The sequence below is a fragment of the Bos indicus x Bos taurus genome, chromosome 19, assembly GCF_003369695.1.
Source record: "Bos indicus x Bos taurus breed Angus x Brahman F1 hybrid chromosome 19, Bos_hybrid_MaternalHap_v2.0, whole genome shotgun sequence".
Classification (NCBI taxonomy): Eukaryota; Metazoa; Chordata; class Mammalia; order Artiodactyla; family Bovidae; genus Bos; species Bos indicus x Bos taurus.
The window spans coordinates 55,878,837-55,893,091 of NC_040094.1; the positions used below are offsets into that span (position 1 = coordinate 55,878,837).

Below are 14,255 nucleotides of genomic sequence, written 5' to 3' on the forward strand. Positions count from 1 at the left end.
CTTACGTGTCATAGTCGCTCCCGGGAACTCTATTCCCCTGTAGCGTTTCTCGCACTGCAGGCTTCATGCAAACCTTTCCCCTAAACCATAACTTCCCCCAAGGCCAGGACGTGTGTGTGACTCTATGGATCCAGGACCTGAGAGCTGGAAGAGTCCTGGGGGTGTCCGTGGTGGCACCCTCTGCTTTCTGGGCTGTAAACGTGTTAGTTGCTCAGTCCTGTCCAACTCTTTATGACCCCATGGGCTGTAGCCTGCCAGGCTCCTCTGTCCATGCGATTCTCCAGGCAAGAATACTGGAGTGGGTAGCCATTCCCTTCTCCAGGGATCTTCCTGACCCAGGGATTGAACCTGGGTCTCCTGCCTTGCAGGCAGATTCTATACCATCTGAGGTACCTGCTGTCCACAGAACTTATAGGAAACCTCTGGAACCAGGCCAGCTCAAGGCCTCACAGGGCTGTCTCAGTTCCCCCAGAGCATCTCCTACTTTATCTAGTTTCTTTTTTCCACACATTCATATTCTTTTTTACTATTTATTCTTTAAAAATTTTGTTTTAGATATGTTTAAGTTTTAAAAATTGTTTAAAGTTTTTAATTTCTAGTAGGAAAACTTATCTGATGAACACCCTAATGGCAAACCACTGTAAGAATGTTTCAGTTGCATTTGGGGCAGAGGAGTAGGAATTATCTTCAAAGTACCCCAGCTTTCTTCATAAGACGGTCAGAGATATGCTGGTTCATATTATTGTGACATCCATTAGGTGATCTAAGTTGCTTTTCCTTCAGCAGGGGCTTTATTTGTCAGAAGGGTATGATGCCTAGAGAAAACAAACAAACAAAAAGGCCCCAAAAGATAAAATAAAATTAAAAGAAGGGCTTTATGCTTGACCTCCAAATTTGGCTGACAATTTACCGATGAGATTCATAACCTTTGGGTTGCTCTGATATTTTGACATCTTTCCTGGGTTCTGGGCCATATTCCGGAAGGTCACAGTAACTTCTGGATCCTGCATGGCTGCAAGAAAATCTCTGGATCACTAAAAATTCCACTGAGCCCAGGCATTCCTGCTATTCTAGGCACACTCCCTCCCATCCCAGGCATTTCTCCAGGAAAATTACCAGGCGCCCCCACTAGGAAAGCCACCAGGGAAAGAGCAACACTGAGCTCCTGATTGTCATCTGGCTTCTCCCTCCCTCTGGGCTCTCTCGTGTTGTTCCCCATCAGTTCTCATTTTCAGATTTTTTGCTTCTAGATATGAATGGCATCTCATTGTGGTTTTGATGTGTATTCCCCTGATGACTAAAGATGCTGACCATCTTTTTTTTTAATTATCTATTTACTTATTTTTGGCTGGGCTGGATCTTTGTTGTGTCACACGGCTTTCTCTAGTTGCAGCAAGCAGGGGCTACTCTTCCTTGCAGTGCACGGGCTTCTCACTGGGGCGGCTTCTCTTGCTGTGGAGCACGGGCCCCTGAGCGCCGGGGCTCCCTTAGTTGCGGCATGAGGGCTCTAGAGCGCGGGCTCAGTAGTTGTGGCACATGGGCTTAGCTGCTCTGAGGCACATGGGATCTTCCTGGACCAGGGGTTGAATCCATGTCCCCGGCATTGGCAGGCGGATTCCCAACCACTGGACCACCAGGCAAGTCCCAATGTTGACCACCTTTTCATGTGACTATCAGCCATTTGGATGTCTTCTTTGGAGATAAGTTTGAATTATTTGTCCATTTTTAAATGGTTGGTGGGTTTTTTGTTTTTTGTTTTTGGTCTCTTTGTTGTTGGGTTTTAAAAAGTTTATCTTTTTAAAGGATGGGGAACACATGTACACCCGTGGCGGATTCAAAAAAAGAAAAAAAATAAAAAGTTTATCTGTATTAACTACTGGATTTCTGAAAAATATTGCATCTAAAAACAAAGATTTACTGATAAATGAAGGCTGGGACCTGCTGCAGCCTTTTTATGTCACATACAGAGAAATAGAGGCCCATGAGTTAAACTATACTGTAAGTAGCAAAACAGAGTCTGTCTGACTGCTTGCCTCACCTCCTCCCACGTCGCTCAGCACCTGGAGTGGGCAGCACGCACTGTCCTTCAAAACAAACCCTGTCCTTCAAGACTTGCAGAATGATGAGGCTGGCGGAGCTGGGAGTTGAGGGGGCATGGTGAGAAGTTCCCTGTAATTGAGGAAGGGAGAGAGTGGTGGCAAACAAGGCTAGATTCTGAAGGATTTGAATGCCAATAAGTTGGGGGTTTTAGCCTGGAGACCCCCAAGTCACAAATTCAAGCACCCTCCTGGGACCGCAGGTGGTATAAATGTGAACAATCCTGTAAAGCAGTAGGGAGTGGAGAGGGCCTGTGGCTAACCAGAGGGCCCGCCCAGCCTAAAGGCAGATTCCAAGATTGCTGGTTACAGCATATTCAGAGTGACGTCGGTTTGGGGGGTTCCAGGTAGGTTTAGTGGGGTGATGCAGTGTCCTGAGGCCGATGGTCTGGGAAGAGGCTCCTGTTTGTTGAACCTGCCCAGTTGTGGGCACAGAGAGGGCCAATGGCTTCCTGGCTGGCCAAACTTCTCTGCAGCATGACTCTTTTCACCTGGAAAACAGGAGTGATCATTCTATCTATCCCCTGCCTCGGGATGCGCCTCCATTCCGGAAATCTAGCTGGCCTCCTGCTTCACTTGCTCTAAGGGCCCTCCCCTCCAAGCTACGGCGCTCCTCTCCAGCATCTCGCGGCTGCGGCCCCTTTAAGGTGGCCATGGAGGACCCAGTTTCAGAGCTAAGGCGATCTTCTAGCTGCCATCTCTGTGGTAAGCCGTCGCTTACGGCCGGAAGTGCGTGTTCGGACCTGCTTTTGACTCTAGATTGGGAAGGCAGGGCCGCCACGTGTTATGTGGTGTCAGAGGGGCTGTGCTCGCTCGCTCCCACCCGCTGGCCGAACCCCAAACCCGCAGAATGACGCTGATCCGCGGCGCCAGTTCCCGCCCTGGGGCGCTGACGAAGCTCCCGGCAACCGGACTTCAGGAATCATTCCCAGCATAGAAATTGGGTGTTGGGCGGAAGAGGCCAAACTCAGGCACCAGGAACGGGGTGAAGGGCTACAGTAGGAGGCCCTGCACCCCTTAGAAAGGTATTGGATCCCGGGCTGGAAGGGCAGCGTGAGGTTTAGGGTGTGTGTAAACATCCATGAAACTTATTCCGGCCGCCGCCCCTGACCTTGGGCGTGGGGTTTATTCTCCTAGAGCACGTGGGTCTCTTTCCCCAGGGTTTTATGAGAAGATGAAAGCTCTCTGGCCCCCGGCGGTTGGATGAAGGCATCGCAATCTTTGCTACTCCTCTGCGGCGAGCCTAGAGCATATTCTGAGTGACGTCAGTTTGGGGGATCCAGGTAAGTCAAGGGTGGAGACGCAGGGTCCTGAAGCCAGTGGTCTGGGGAGAGGCTCCTGTGTTGTTGAACCTGCCCAGTTGTGGGTGCAACCTTGTACCAGGCAGCCCGACCCTGACCTAAAGTAAATTCCTAGGAGAACTGTTTTCCTGGGTTTTGAATTTGCAGTAACAGGTGTGAACATTCTAGCAGCAGTTTGATGATCATGTATGATACTGCAAACAGAACGTTCATTGAAAGGAAAATACCTATAAACAGTGTTCATGTATATTTGTTTTATTCAATACTTTATGATACCTTGTTCTCAGGGAACTACAGCCTAGTTGGGGAAATAACCCTAACGAGAGTATAATTCAAGCTGATATTAATGCTCTGAAGGAAAGCACAGGCTTACAAGAATGCGTGTCTCAAAGAACCTGATGGAGACTGGAAGGTTTTCCTGAGGATGAGACCCTGAGTGGGCTCGGAAGGATGTGTAGGAGTTTGCTGGGAAGGCCAGGGGGCAGCGTGTGCAGAGGTCCAGTGGCCTAGCTAGTATTGGCTAGTGGAGGAACTGAACAAAGCCCACTGTAGCCCAGAACATGAAGTGGAAAATGGCGTGAAAAGCTGAAAAGGTGGGGGAGGGACAGGCCACGCAGGGCCTGCAGCTCATTTGAGGATTTGGAGCTTTGTCCTGAGGATTATAGGAGGTCAGTGTGGGTTTTAAACAAGATGATGTGCTAAAAACTGTTATTTCAAAAGAGCCCTGTGTACAGAGCAGGAGTCAAGCATCTCTGTGATGCTGGAAATGGTCTATATCTGTGCTGTTCAGTAGGGTGGCCACAATCCTGGAGTGCAATTTTGTTTTATTTATTTATTTTTTTGGCTTCACGGGGTCTTTGTTGTGGCGCATGGGCTTAGTTGGTCTGTGGCATGTGGGACTCTTCCTGGACCAAGGATCGAGCCCGTGTCCCCTGGACTGGCAGGTGGATTCTTAACCACTGGACCACCAGGGAAGTCCCTGAAATGTTAATTTAAATGTAAATGGCTACGTGTGCCTAGCAGCTGCTGCGTGGAACAGTGCAGGTCTAGAAGTTACTGGAAGGGCAGTGCCACCCTTACTGGAATCGTGACACCTGAGCCCTTTCACTTCCTGGGCAGAGGCCGAGACGAGTTCCACTTGGAGAGAGTCCTCCTGTTGGCCTTTGCTAGGGATCTCACACAGTAACTGCTAGTGGAACTGGTTCATTTTTATTTCCTTGGTGTGGTTCACCCTACTCCGTGAAGCATCATTCCTCCTCCTCTTGTCTTTGCCCTTCTTTTTGTCAGCACACTGATGGAGAAGCAATCCTTCATCACGTTGAAGTACCTACAGCAGTCAGAGTGTTATGTCTCTGCTTCGGAGGGAACGTCAAGAAAAGTGTGGTCCCTGCCCTTCCGGGGTTTGGGGTGCAGAGAGGTAGACAGCAGGAAGTGCCGGACCCCAGCAAGGCGAGTTTCCAGTGGGACCCGGCAGGATGTAACCCTGTGAGGAAGTGAAGGCCGTTTCCAGCTGATGAAACGTGACAGAAGGCAGGAAGCATGAAAGTGAGAGGATTGGGGAGCTGAACAGTTGGGGCCAAACTGGGGGACTACCCAGTGAGAGAGAACGGGAGGAGAATGGAGGGATAGGCAGGCTGGTCTTGAGTTATGGGGGTTGTCAGAGGGCAGTTTACTGTGCCTGGTGTGGGCAAGTTTCTGAGGGCCCCACGTGGTGGTGGGTGGATGCCCCGGTGTGCTCGGAGTGGTGGTGGGGGTTGTTGTTAGGAAGTCACTGGGTTGGAGCCTGTAGGCTTGGAAGGAGGGGGGCCGCTGGGTCGCTGCAGGGTGGGCACCAGCCACGTCGTATTCTGGGTGGAAGGTATATTTTAGGTTTTGAAGGGTATTTTATCGTATAAGACAGTTTTACATTCTCTGAATATTCAGACTTGCTGAAGTTGAACGAAGAACTGATGCACTGTACTCTCTTTGCAGGTGAGTTCACTGGAGGAGGTGTGTGCTTGCCGAGTGAACACCGGCTGAGTTTGTTTCTGCCTGGTTCTCTGTGCCTGAAATATAGTTGTTGTGTTTTAGCATTTTCTGAGTTTGTCTGATTTCGTTCTTAGCTACATAATTTTTGAATGCTGACCTGCTTAAGATCCTGTTTTGTTGGAATATAAATGAAAGGAGTCAGACCCCAAGGAGACTTTTCGTACATGTCATGGCTTCTGCGCTCGGTGACCACCTGCTGAGTGTGTGCCCTTGGCCTCCAGGGGGCACAGTGAGCAGCTCAGTTTCTGACCGAAGAGTGGCTCAAGGTCACACACCCTCCCGGCTGCTAGTGCCCTAGACCTGTGACTTAGTCCCTGAGCACCCGACTCTCACCCAGGCTTCTCAGTGGGCGAGGAGCCCCCATCCCCAGCACACACGCAGGACCTGGGGGCTTTGTGTTAACAGAGGTTGGGGACTCTGCTGGCACGGGGTGGGGCCATACTTCCCAGCAGAGATTCTCCCGAGTCCCAGTGTCTTCGACTATTTCTCCTTCTGTTGATGTGGAGAAGGAAAGCCGGCCTGTATTTTGAGCTGTGATGGTGGTAGTGCCATCATCAGACTGTCAGGCCATCTTTCTGTTGTCATAAGTTTTTTTGCGGTATAGAAAGGTCCCCAGGCCAGGCCAAGCTATAATCTGGGGCTTGCCGTCAGTGGCTGTGCACCTGACTCCAGGCTCAGGCAAACGCTCGTGATACACACGTTGTCACGTGAGTTCTATAGAGTTAACTTGGCAGTCAAGGCCCTCCAGAGCCTGCTGCACCGGCCTTGTCAGGCTTACCCCCTGTGTCACCACCTCTGTCCCCACATGGCTTGCAGAAGTCACGATCCAGAGGAGGAGACAAGCCCAGGAGTGTTTGGCGGGCTGCCTGATGCTTAGCTGGGTGATTTCCACTCATCTCTTCCAGTGTAGTGGTTCAGAGAGGCCCAGGAGAACCTGGCAAAGCCCTGTCACCTCTCTGAGTGGCTCTGTCTGTCCTCACTCAGGTCAGGGGGCTCGAGCAGTCCCAGGGTTCAGCAGACAGAGGCTGCCTTCCAAACCCACCCAGCAGGACCTTTCCCCTTGGGGTCCCAGGGGTCCCAGATTTTGAATGCTGCAGCATCATGGGCAGTGTGCCCTTTGTACCTGACACCTCCAGAACACCTCCTTTGCGGGGAGGAGAGCATCCTGCCCTGGCTTTGACGACTGTACCTTGGGCCGCTGCCGTGTCCCCTCTGCCTCACAGCAGGGGAGTACTTCGGACAGGCCAGGTTTCTTGTGGCTGCTCTCATCTCACCCCACAACAATCATGTGAAGCAGGGACCCTGATTGTCATCTCCATCATGCAGATGAAAGAACTGAGGCCTTGAGGTTAGGGATACAGAACTGGCAGAGGCAGACCCTGAACCCAGAGTGGACGCTCTTAGCACCACACACCCAAACCCCACTCCAGAGACGTAGTCCAAGCAGGGCTGCCGAGTTTAGCAAATCAAAACAGGCTGCCCAAGTTAAGTTTGAATTTCAGATAAAAAAATTTTTTAATAGTATAGCCTAAATATTGCATGGGATATACTGACTAAAAAATTCTGTTGTTGGTTTGGAATTCAGATCTCATCAGGTATTCTGTATTTTATCTGACAACCCTAACCAAGGCAAAAGCCTCTGCACAGCCCTGTGAGAGGAAGTGGGCGTGGGGACTGGGAAGGTACCACCAGCGTAACAGGTTGTACAGAGTAAGGGCCAGGAAGTTTGAGTCCTCAGGAGTGGAAACCTCTTGGAAAACAGACCTTTCAGTCCCCAGAGCCATTCACAAAGTCTCCTCAAGCAAAGATGGGGCAGAGTGTGGCCTGTAGTTCCTGAGGAATTGCTCACACGTGCAGAGAAGGGGGCCTCGGGGATGGTGGGGGGCGAGGCGGGGCAGAGGCGCCCAGGTGTGTTGAGTTAGAGTTTGCTGCGCCTTGTGGTCCACTGTGTAGTGTGGGCCTCAAGGAGTCAGCCTGGGCTCTGCGGCCATGGCAGCTGGCACACCGAGGAGCTGGGGCCAGAACAGAGTCCCGTGGTGGCCCTGAGGACTCCTGACAGTATTGGAGGTAACGCAAGCTGCCGGGGTCCAGCCCGGCTGATCCAGGGTATTCGAAGGGGAGACGGCTTAGGCGACCTATTCAAATGTTAATTAGAGATATAAAGAGTAATAGAATGAGGATAGCTCAGTAGGAAAATTCAGTGGAGAAAAGAGGCTGAGTAGCTTGGTTTACGCGGAAAATCAATATAACCCGTGATACCAGGTTAGCTCTGACCACGGAGGCCGCAGGCGCCCTCTCGAATAGCAGAAGGTGCCCCACCTTAGACACCTTCTCAAGTGGGTCTTAGAAGCCCAGGCAAATAAATGGTCCAGAGGATATCCGCGCTCCAGATGGAGACTCAGCTGGAATTTAAAGGGAAGAATGACATGGGGAGACCAAGCGTTGGTGAGCAAGGCCCGTAGCTTTATTTTCAACAGGGGCTTTTATACCCTAAGTTACACATAGAGGATAATAGGGGATGCAAAGTCAGCAGTTTTTGATCCTTATCAAAAACCAGGGTTTCTTTCCTGCAAATTTATCATATACAAATGGTTTAGGTGATTTACATCATCTTCTGGCCAGAAGGCCTATTAACATTTTATGGCTCTTGACAAAGACTTATCAACCGTAAGACTTATTTTCTCTAAGAGTAATTATTTTAAGGTTTGGCTCCATCTTCTGAAGATAAAATTGCATTCCTATAGAGTGGATGTGTAATGGGTTTACAACAAAGGAAAGAATTTATTACCTTAAGGGTCTAAAGTTACTAACACCAAGGCCACTACTTATTTTTTCTACATACCAACTATTAATTAATACATATTCAAGGATACAATTCAGGGGATGTGAAAACTTGGCAGCAAGCATTGGCTCATCAATGAAATCTTTTACTAGTTTATTCTGACAGTTTCTAACTCTCTGAAAGGTTCTAAGCTATTTGAATATCTTAAGCTTCCCGTGCCTCTCGAGGCTGGGAGACTGTAAACAATCGTATGCATAGCTGTAGGAGTCTGGGTAAACTTGTCAGGCAAGTTAGAGAGCTATGTGAGGGGTTTGGATTTAAACACTCCTAATTGCCCAGGAACTTTATTAATTGGAGCTGTAAGTTAGCTCTTTGACAGAGAGAGTGAGATGGTGGTAGGGGACAGCCCCCAGTAAAGTCAGAGGTGAGAGCACAAAGCAATAAAGTAGGCAGACTCTGGTTTTTTGGGGGTAGATGCTCGAGAATATCCGGGGGGACTCCTGAGGCTCAATCCCGCCTTTGCATATGCCGAGCCTCCTTCCTCATGACCTTTGTCACGAGTGGAGTGTCTCTCGCCGGCTCCTGGCAGCAAGCCACACAAAAAATTTTAGATTGGTGATAGCCATGTTGAAAAAGTGAAACGTGAAATTACTTGTAATAATTTATTTAACTCAGTATGCCAACAATGGGCTTCCCAGTTGGCACTCGTGGTAAAGAACCCGCCTGCCAGTACAAGAAACACAAGAGACTTGGGTTCAACCCCTGTGTCAGAAAGATCCCCTGGAGGAGGGCATGGCACCCACTCCAGTATCCTTGCCTGGAGAATGCTGTGGACAGAGGAATCTGGTGTCTCCTTTGTCCATGGGGTTGCAAAGAGTTGGACACAACTTAAGCTACTTAGCACGCACGCACACGCACGTGCCACAGATGGTTTCAATGTGCAGTCGGACAAAAATTATTAGTGAGACATTTTACTTTTTTAAAAAACTGGATCTTCAGAACCCAGTGTGTATTTTACACTCGCGGCTCGTCTGGGTTTGCCCCAGCCCCACTCTGAGTCCCATTGGTCACGTGTGGCTGCCACCACGGAAGGGGCACATCTGAGACCTGCAGGTGAGTCAAGCCTTTGCCCTGATTCTCAGGTGTCCAGGGAGGGAGGGAGTGAGCTCACACTGTGGAGGCTGGCTTTCCTGTCTTTGGGGTCATCTGATCTTCAGCGCCACCTCAGGGCCTAGGTATTACTATGCTGCTCTTTTGCCTGAGATCACTGGACAAATGCTAGTGGGTGTCTTCAACTGCCTGATTGCCATCACGGTCTGCAGGGATCTGGGATGTCTTCAGGGTCATTCCAGGGGCAGGACTCCCAACCAGCCATTGCTCCCGTCTTCCATCCTCTGTCTGGTCAGCTTGCTCAGGGTTCTGGCTGCCAGAAAAGCTGGCCAGTTCCAGTCAAGGCCAGCCCTGCCCTCCCAGTCAGCCCCTCCAGGTTGCTCCCAGGATGGGATGTGAGCCTGGCTGAAAACGTATCTGGAGTCTGAAAGGAGATCAGCTCCATCCTGCTTTTTGGGAAAGGAGCCCCTGGGGACCAAGGCCCCCAAGTGCCCGATCTTGCCAGAGAGGTAGGGGCACCCCCAAAGCCCGCCCACCTAGTGCTTACAAGTGTCCTGGGGACAGCTGGTGCATCACTATTAAACCTATTCATTTCGCCGGGCACTTGAAGGGCCCCTCTGACTGCTGTGACTCTGCAGGGCAGCCGGAACCAATTTCCTGAGGATGATAGATTTCTTCTCATTTGCTGCTCTCAAGCTGTGGTTGCTTCTGTGTACAGGAGCAAAACACTTTCAAGAGGCCGTCTCCTGGGACTAACCTCTGGGGGAGGGGCCTTTGGAAGGGGAGATGTCCTCGACCCCGTCTGCGTGGCGGTAGGGGTGAGTGGCTCCCGATGCACAGGGATGCCAGGCCCAGGGAGAGGAGAGGAGGGATGGGCAGGCTAGGGCAGAGGATGAGGCTGGGAGGGGGTGAGGAGGGGGTGGGAGGGGAGGGTGGGCTGCTAGCCTGTAGCTCCTGCTTGGATGTCCTCTGAGCGGTGCTTCTCAACTTTGGTTGCACTTCCGAATCACCTGGCACTTTAAACATCCCGATGCAGACTTCCCTGGTGGTCCAGTGGTTAAGACTCCAGGGGAGGGGACCCAGGTTTGATCCCTGGCCAGGGAACTAAGATTCCCATGTGCCACACAAGGGGCCCGATGTAAATAAATAAAATATTAAAAAAGAGACTTCTCTGGACTTCCCTGGTGGTCCAGTGGTTAAGACTCCATGCTCCCAAAGCCAGGGCCCTGGTTTCTACCCCTGGTCAAGGAATTAGATTCTGCATGCTTCAACCAAGACCTGGTGCAGTCAAATAAGTAAACAATAAATAAATATTCTGCCACCAGGCACCGCTGACAAGAGAGACAGATTTTGAAGGGTCCAGGGTGTGGCCTGGGATCCGGATCTTTCAGCATTGCATGGGTCATTCTAACATCCTGGATCCAGGCGCTCTCTGTCCTGCAGGTGTAAACAGACCAAGATAATCTTCTGTCTAGAGAAACTGTCGGACTTGCAAATGGGCCAGGAGACACTGGGCGGGCCAGGTGTGGCCCATCCCCAGGGGTTGCCCGGACCTTTGTCTTTCTTTTGAAGAGGCTGTTCTACAGCTCAGATCGGGGAGAAATTGGGCTGTAGAAAATGGAAACAGTTCCTGTCCACAACGATGCAAATGGATCTCGTCCCACACAGATAGGATTGGCTTCTGTCATCTGGAAAAGACGACCTCAAACATTACCTTTTATTGCCCCATCGACCAGTTCTGCATCTGTTAGCAAGTTCGGTCTAGCGTTCCAGATTGCCTGTCTACATGGCTGATTTTCAGATTTTCCTTTCAGCTGGTCTTAACATCTTATCAGCTCCCTCATTAATTAATGAGCTGGAAACAGTGACTTACATATGTCCATTTTATGTGTGAAAGTGCTGTGTTCAACTTTTGAAAATTATAATTCAGCCCCTCTCGGGGGGAGTGGGGTGCGCCTTCCTGCCCCCTCGGCCTCTCCAGGCCTCCTGCTGTGTCTACCGCCTGGTGCCGGCTGCACCTTCCTGTCTCCCCAGCGAGGCTCAGATGTAGTCACAGGAAGCTGCTTATAGGTGTTGTTTAGTCACCAAGTCGCGTTCAGCTCTTTTGCCACCCCATGGTCTGTAGTCCGCAAGGCTCCTCTGTCCATGGGATTTCCTAGGCAAGAATACTGGAGTGGGTTGCCATTTCCTTCTCCAGGGAATCTTCCCGACCCAGGAATTGAACCTGCGTCTCCTGCATCAGCAAGCAGATTCTTTACCACTTTTGGTCACAACCTGCAGCAATGTGGGATCCTTGTTCCCCAACCAGGGCTTGAACCCTCGCTCCCTACATTGGAAGAGTGGAGTTGTCACCTCTGGACCACCAGGGAAGTCCCCATAGTAGTTATAAATAATTTTTAAATGTCTCCCACATGGAGTTAGATCCCCTTTTCCATTCTTGATACGGTTTTTTACCTTTTTTCTTGGTTAAAGTTTTTCATAAGTTTTTCAAAGAAAAAACTTGTTTTATTGATGCTCTCTGTTTTCTATTTCATGAGTTTTTGCATTTGCCTTTGTTATTTCTTTTATCTCACTTTCTTAAGCTTTACTCTGCTGTCTTTTTTTCCTGGCTCCTTGAATTGCCTGCTTGACTCATATTTTCCACCTTTCTTATTTTCAGAGATTTCGGGCGCCCTTTAAGTACCATGTTAGCTGCATCTCCCGTGTCTTGATGCCCTACTGGACACCTACACGCTGCTTCAGACTTTCATGGCCCTTCTCCAGCTGCTGCCAGCACTTCTGCCAGCACCACCCCCCAGAGCCGGCATCCGGGCTTGAGAACGCCGGGGCTGCACACTCCGTAAATCACAGCCGTGGGGTCACAGCACTTCTGCAGCATTCTGTCGTCAGTACAAGTCACGGGGTCAGCCAGATTCAAGAGAAAGGGGAATAGACCCGACCTCTTGTCAGAGAGCGACAAAGAATTTTCTACTCTTTTCCATCCACCTTCACAATGACTATATGGCCCGTTTAGTCTACCTATATAAAGTTCAAAACAGACAAGACGAATCTACAGCAATAGATATGTGAATAGTGGTTGCTTCTGGGGGCTGGGGCTGGGGCTGGACTGAAAAAGAGTACAAGGGGATTTTCTCAGGCGCAGACAAGACTACAGTGATTGGGGGGGTGTCAGTTACATGGATGTATATGTATTTGTCAAAACTCACCAAACTGGACACTTAAGAGCTGTGGGTTTTAGTGTATAAAATTATACCTTAATAAATAAACAGGCAACAACAAATACTACAGAGTTGTCTTAGTCTTCGTTCTACTCCCCACTCAACACAACACACACACACGCACTCACACCAGAGCTAGAGACAGAGGCTTGAGAAGTAATCTTCCCAAGCTTATTTGGGAAGTAATCCCAGTGGGCAAGAGTGAGGGATGTGGAGAACAGGAGAGGAGGGAAAACCAGTTCAGGACGCATCATCAGTTTTACCAGTGCTGGTGGTGACTGGTGTCTGGTTTGACCAGGACCTTCTCAGGAGCCTTATGAAATGCGTCTCAGGACTGTCTGCCCGGAAGGACAAACGGGAAGCACTGTTTCACTGGCTCATGTGCCCCGTGGGTCCAAGCTGACTTCTTGACGTTAACTCCCTGGTACTTCTGGGCTGTTATGAAGTACCAAGGAGTTACTTGTTGCACTCAGGTGTGACCTCCAGCGCCAAGATGGCACCGATGACTCTTGCTCGTGTGTTCACAGCTCTGGGTGTGCCAGTGTGTTCTAGCACTTGTGGACACAGTGCCACACATCTGCCAGCAGTCTGGCGCACCTACCAAATCCTGGCAGACAGACAGCTGTGCTGCGGGAGGTTACTCCTTACCAGGTAGCTTCCGTGAACCTCTGATGAGCCAGCCTCCTGCTCTCTCGAGTTCAGATGCTTCCAGATGATGGAGTATCTGCTGAGACCAGTGGATCTGATACTATCCATCATCTGCACATTATCGCATCTCCTTCGCCTCCAGGAGTTGGGAGTGGAAATTTATTGAGACAGAAGGGAACTTTCTGGTGGGGAGGTAATACCTCTATAAGGATGTAATCACTCCATATAGTGATGGAGGTTTGGTTAAACAGTGTACAAATTTGTCAAGACACAGTGAGTGTGCACTTCAGATCTGGGCATTTCACTGTGTGTAAATTTTATCTCAAAAGTAAAAACATATAAAGAAATAGCTCTAGCTAATGATATGTATGCTGAGTTCTTCAGGAGAAGTGTACAGATGACAGCAATTAACTTTGCAATGCATCAAAAATTACGATGCATGGGCTGCCTCAGGCAAGTCACTGAACCCTTCTGTTTCAGGCTCAGTCTCTCCATGTGTGCTAAGGGTCGAGTTAGGCCCACCTTGAAGGTAGGGTCAAATGGAATCCGGTTTATAAAACAGTTTGTGCCTGCTACAAATGCATTCTTGATACATAGTTTTTATTCCTCTACATAGGTAGGTAAAGACACTTGCCCAGAAATACTTGGTTTTGGTCTGGAGCACCACTCAGGACAATGACTGTAGGGATTTGAACTGAGAAGACGTCTCATCAAGTACCGTATTTCTGATGTAGTTATTCAGAGATCCTCTACGTGCACCGTTTCTCGGCTTCTTTGATTCTCAGTGGAGCCTGAAAAGAAGACCTAGCCCATCTCACCATGTGTCACAGCATGTCGGTGTCACTGAATTCTTCACCACGTTTGGTCTCCCGTCTTTCTTTCAGAACAGCAGCCACAGGACGAGTAGCGTGCGCGTGTTTTATAAACTCTTTCTCCCTCCTGTCGATTTCTTGGCAAGAGTCTGATTCCATTATGATATGGAGAATCAACTTCGGGCCGCGGGAGGCTCATTGAGGTTGCTGCGATGCCGGGGCATCTATTCATCATCCGCTCCCATGCTGCTTCCAGCCTT

The 14,255-nt window shown here is 49.8% G+C and overlaps 1 long non-coding RNA gene and 1 other non-coding gene across 2 annotated transcripts; both read left to right on the forward strand.

Annotated features, from left to right (window-relative positions):
* The first annotated feature begins 2,831 nt into the window (after positions 1-2,831).
* On the forward strand, positions 2,832-5,469 carry LOC113877900. Its single transcript, XR_003506846.1, has 4 exons — positions 2,832-3,121; positions 3,257-3,379; positions 4,685-4,942; positions 5,369-5,469. It is a non-coding gene; the product is annotated as an uncharacterized LOC113877900 (long non-coding RNA).
* Positions 3,416-3,603, forward strand: LOC113878664. Its single transcript, XR_003507085.1, has one exon.
* Positions 5,470-14,255: the final 8,786 nt, after the last annotated feature.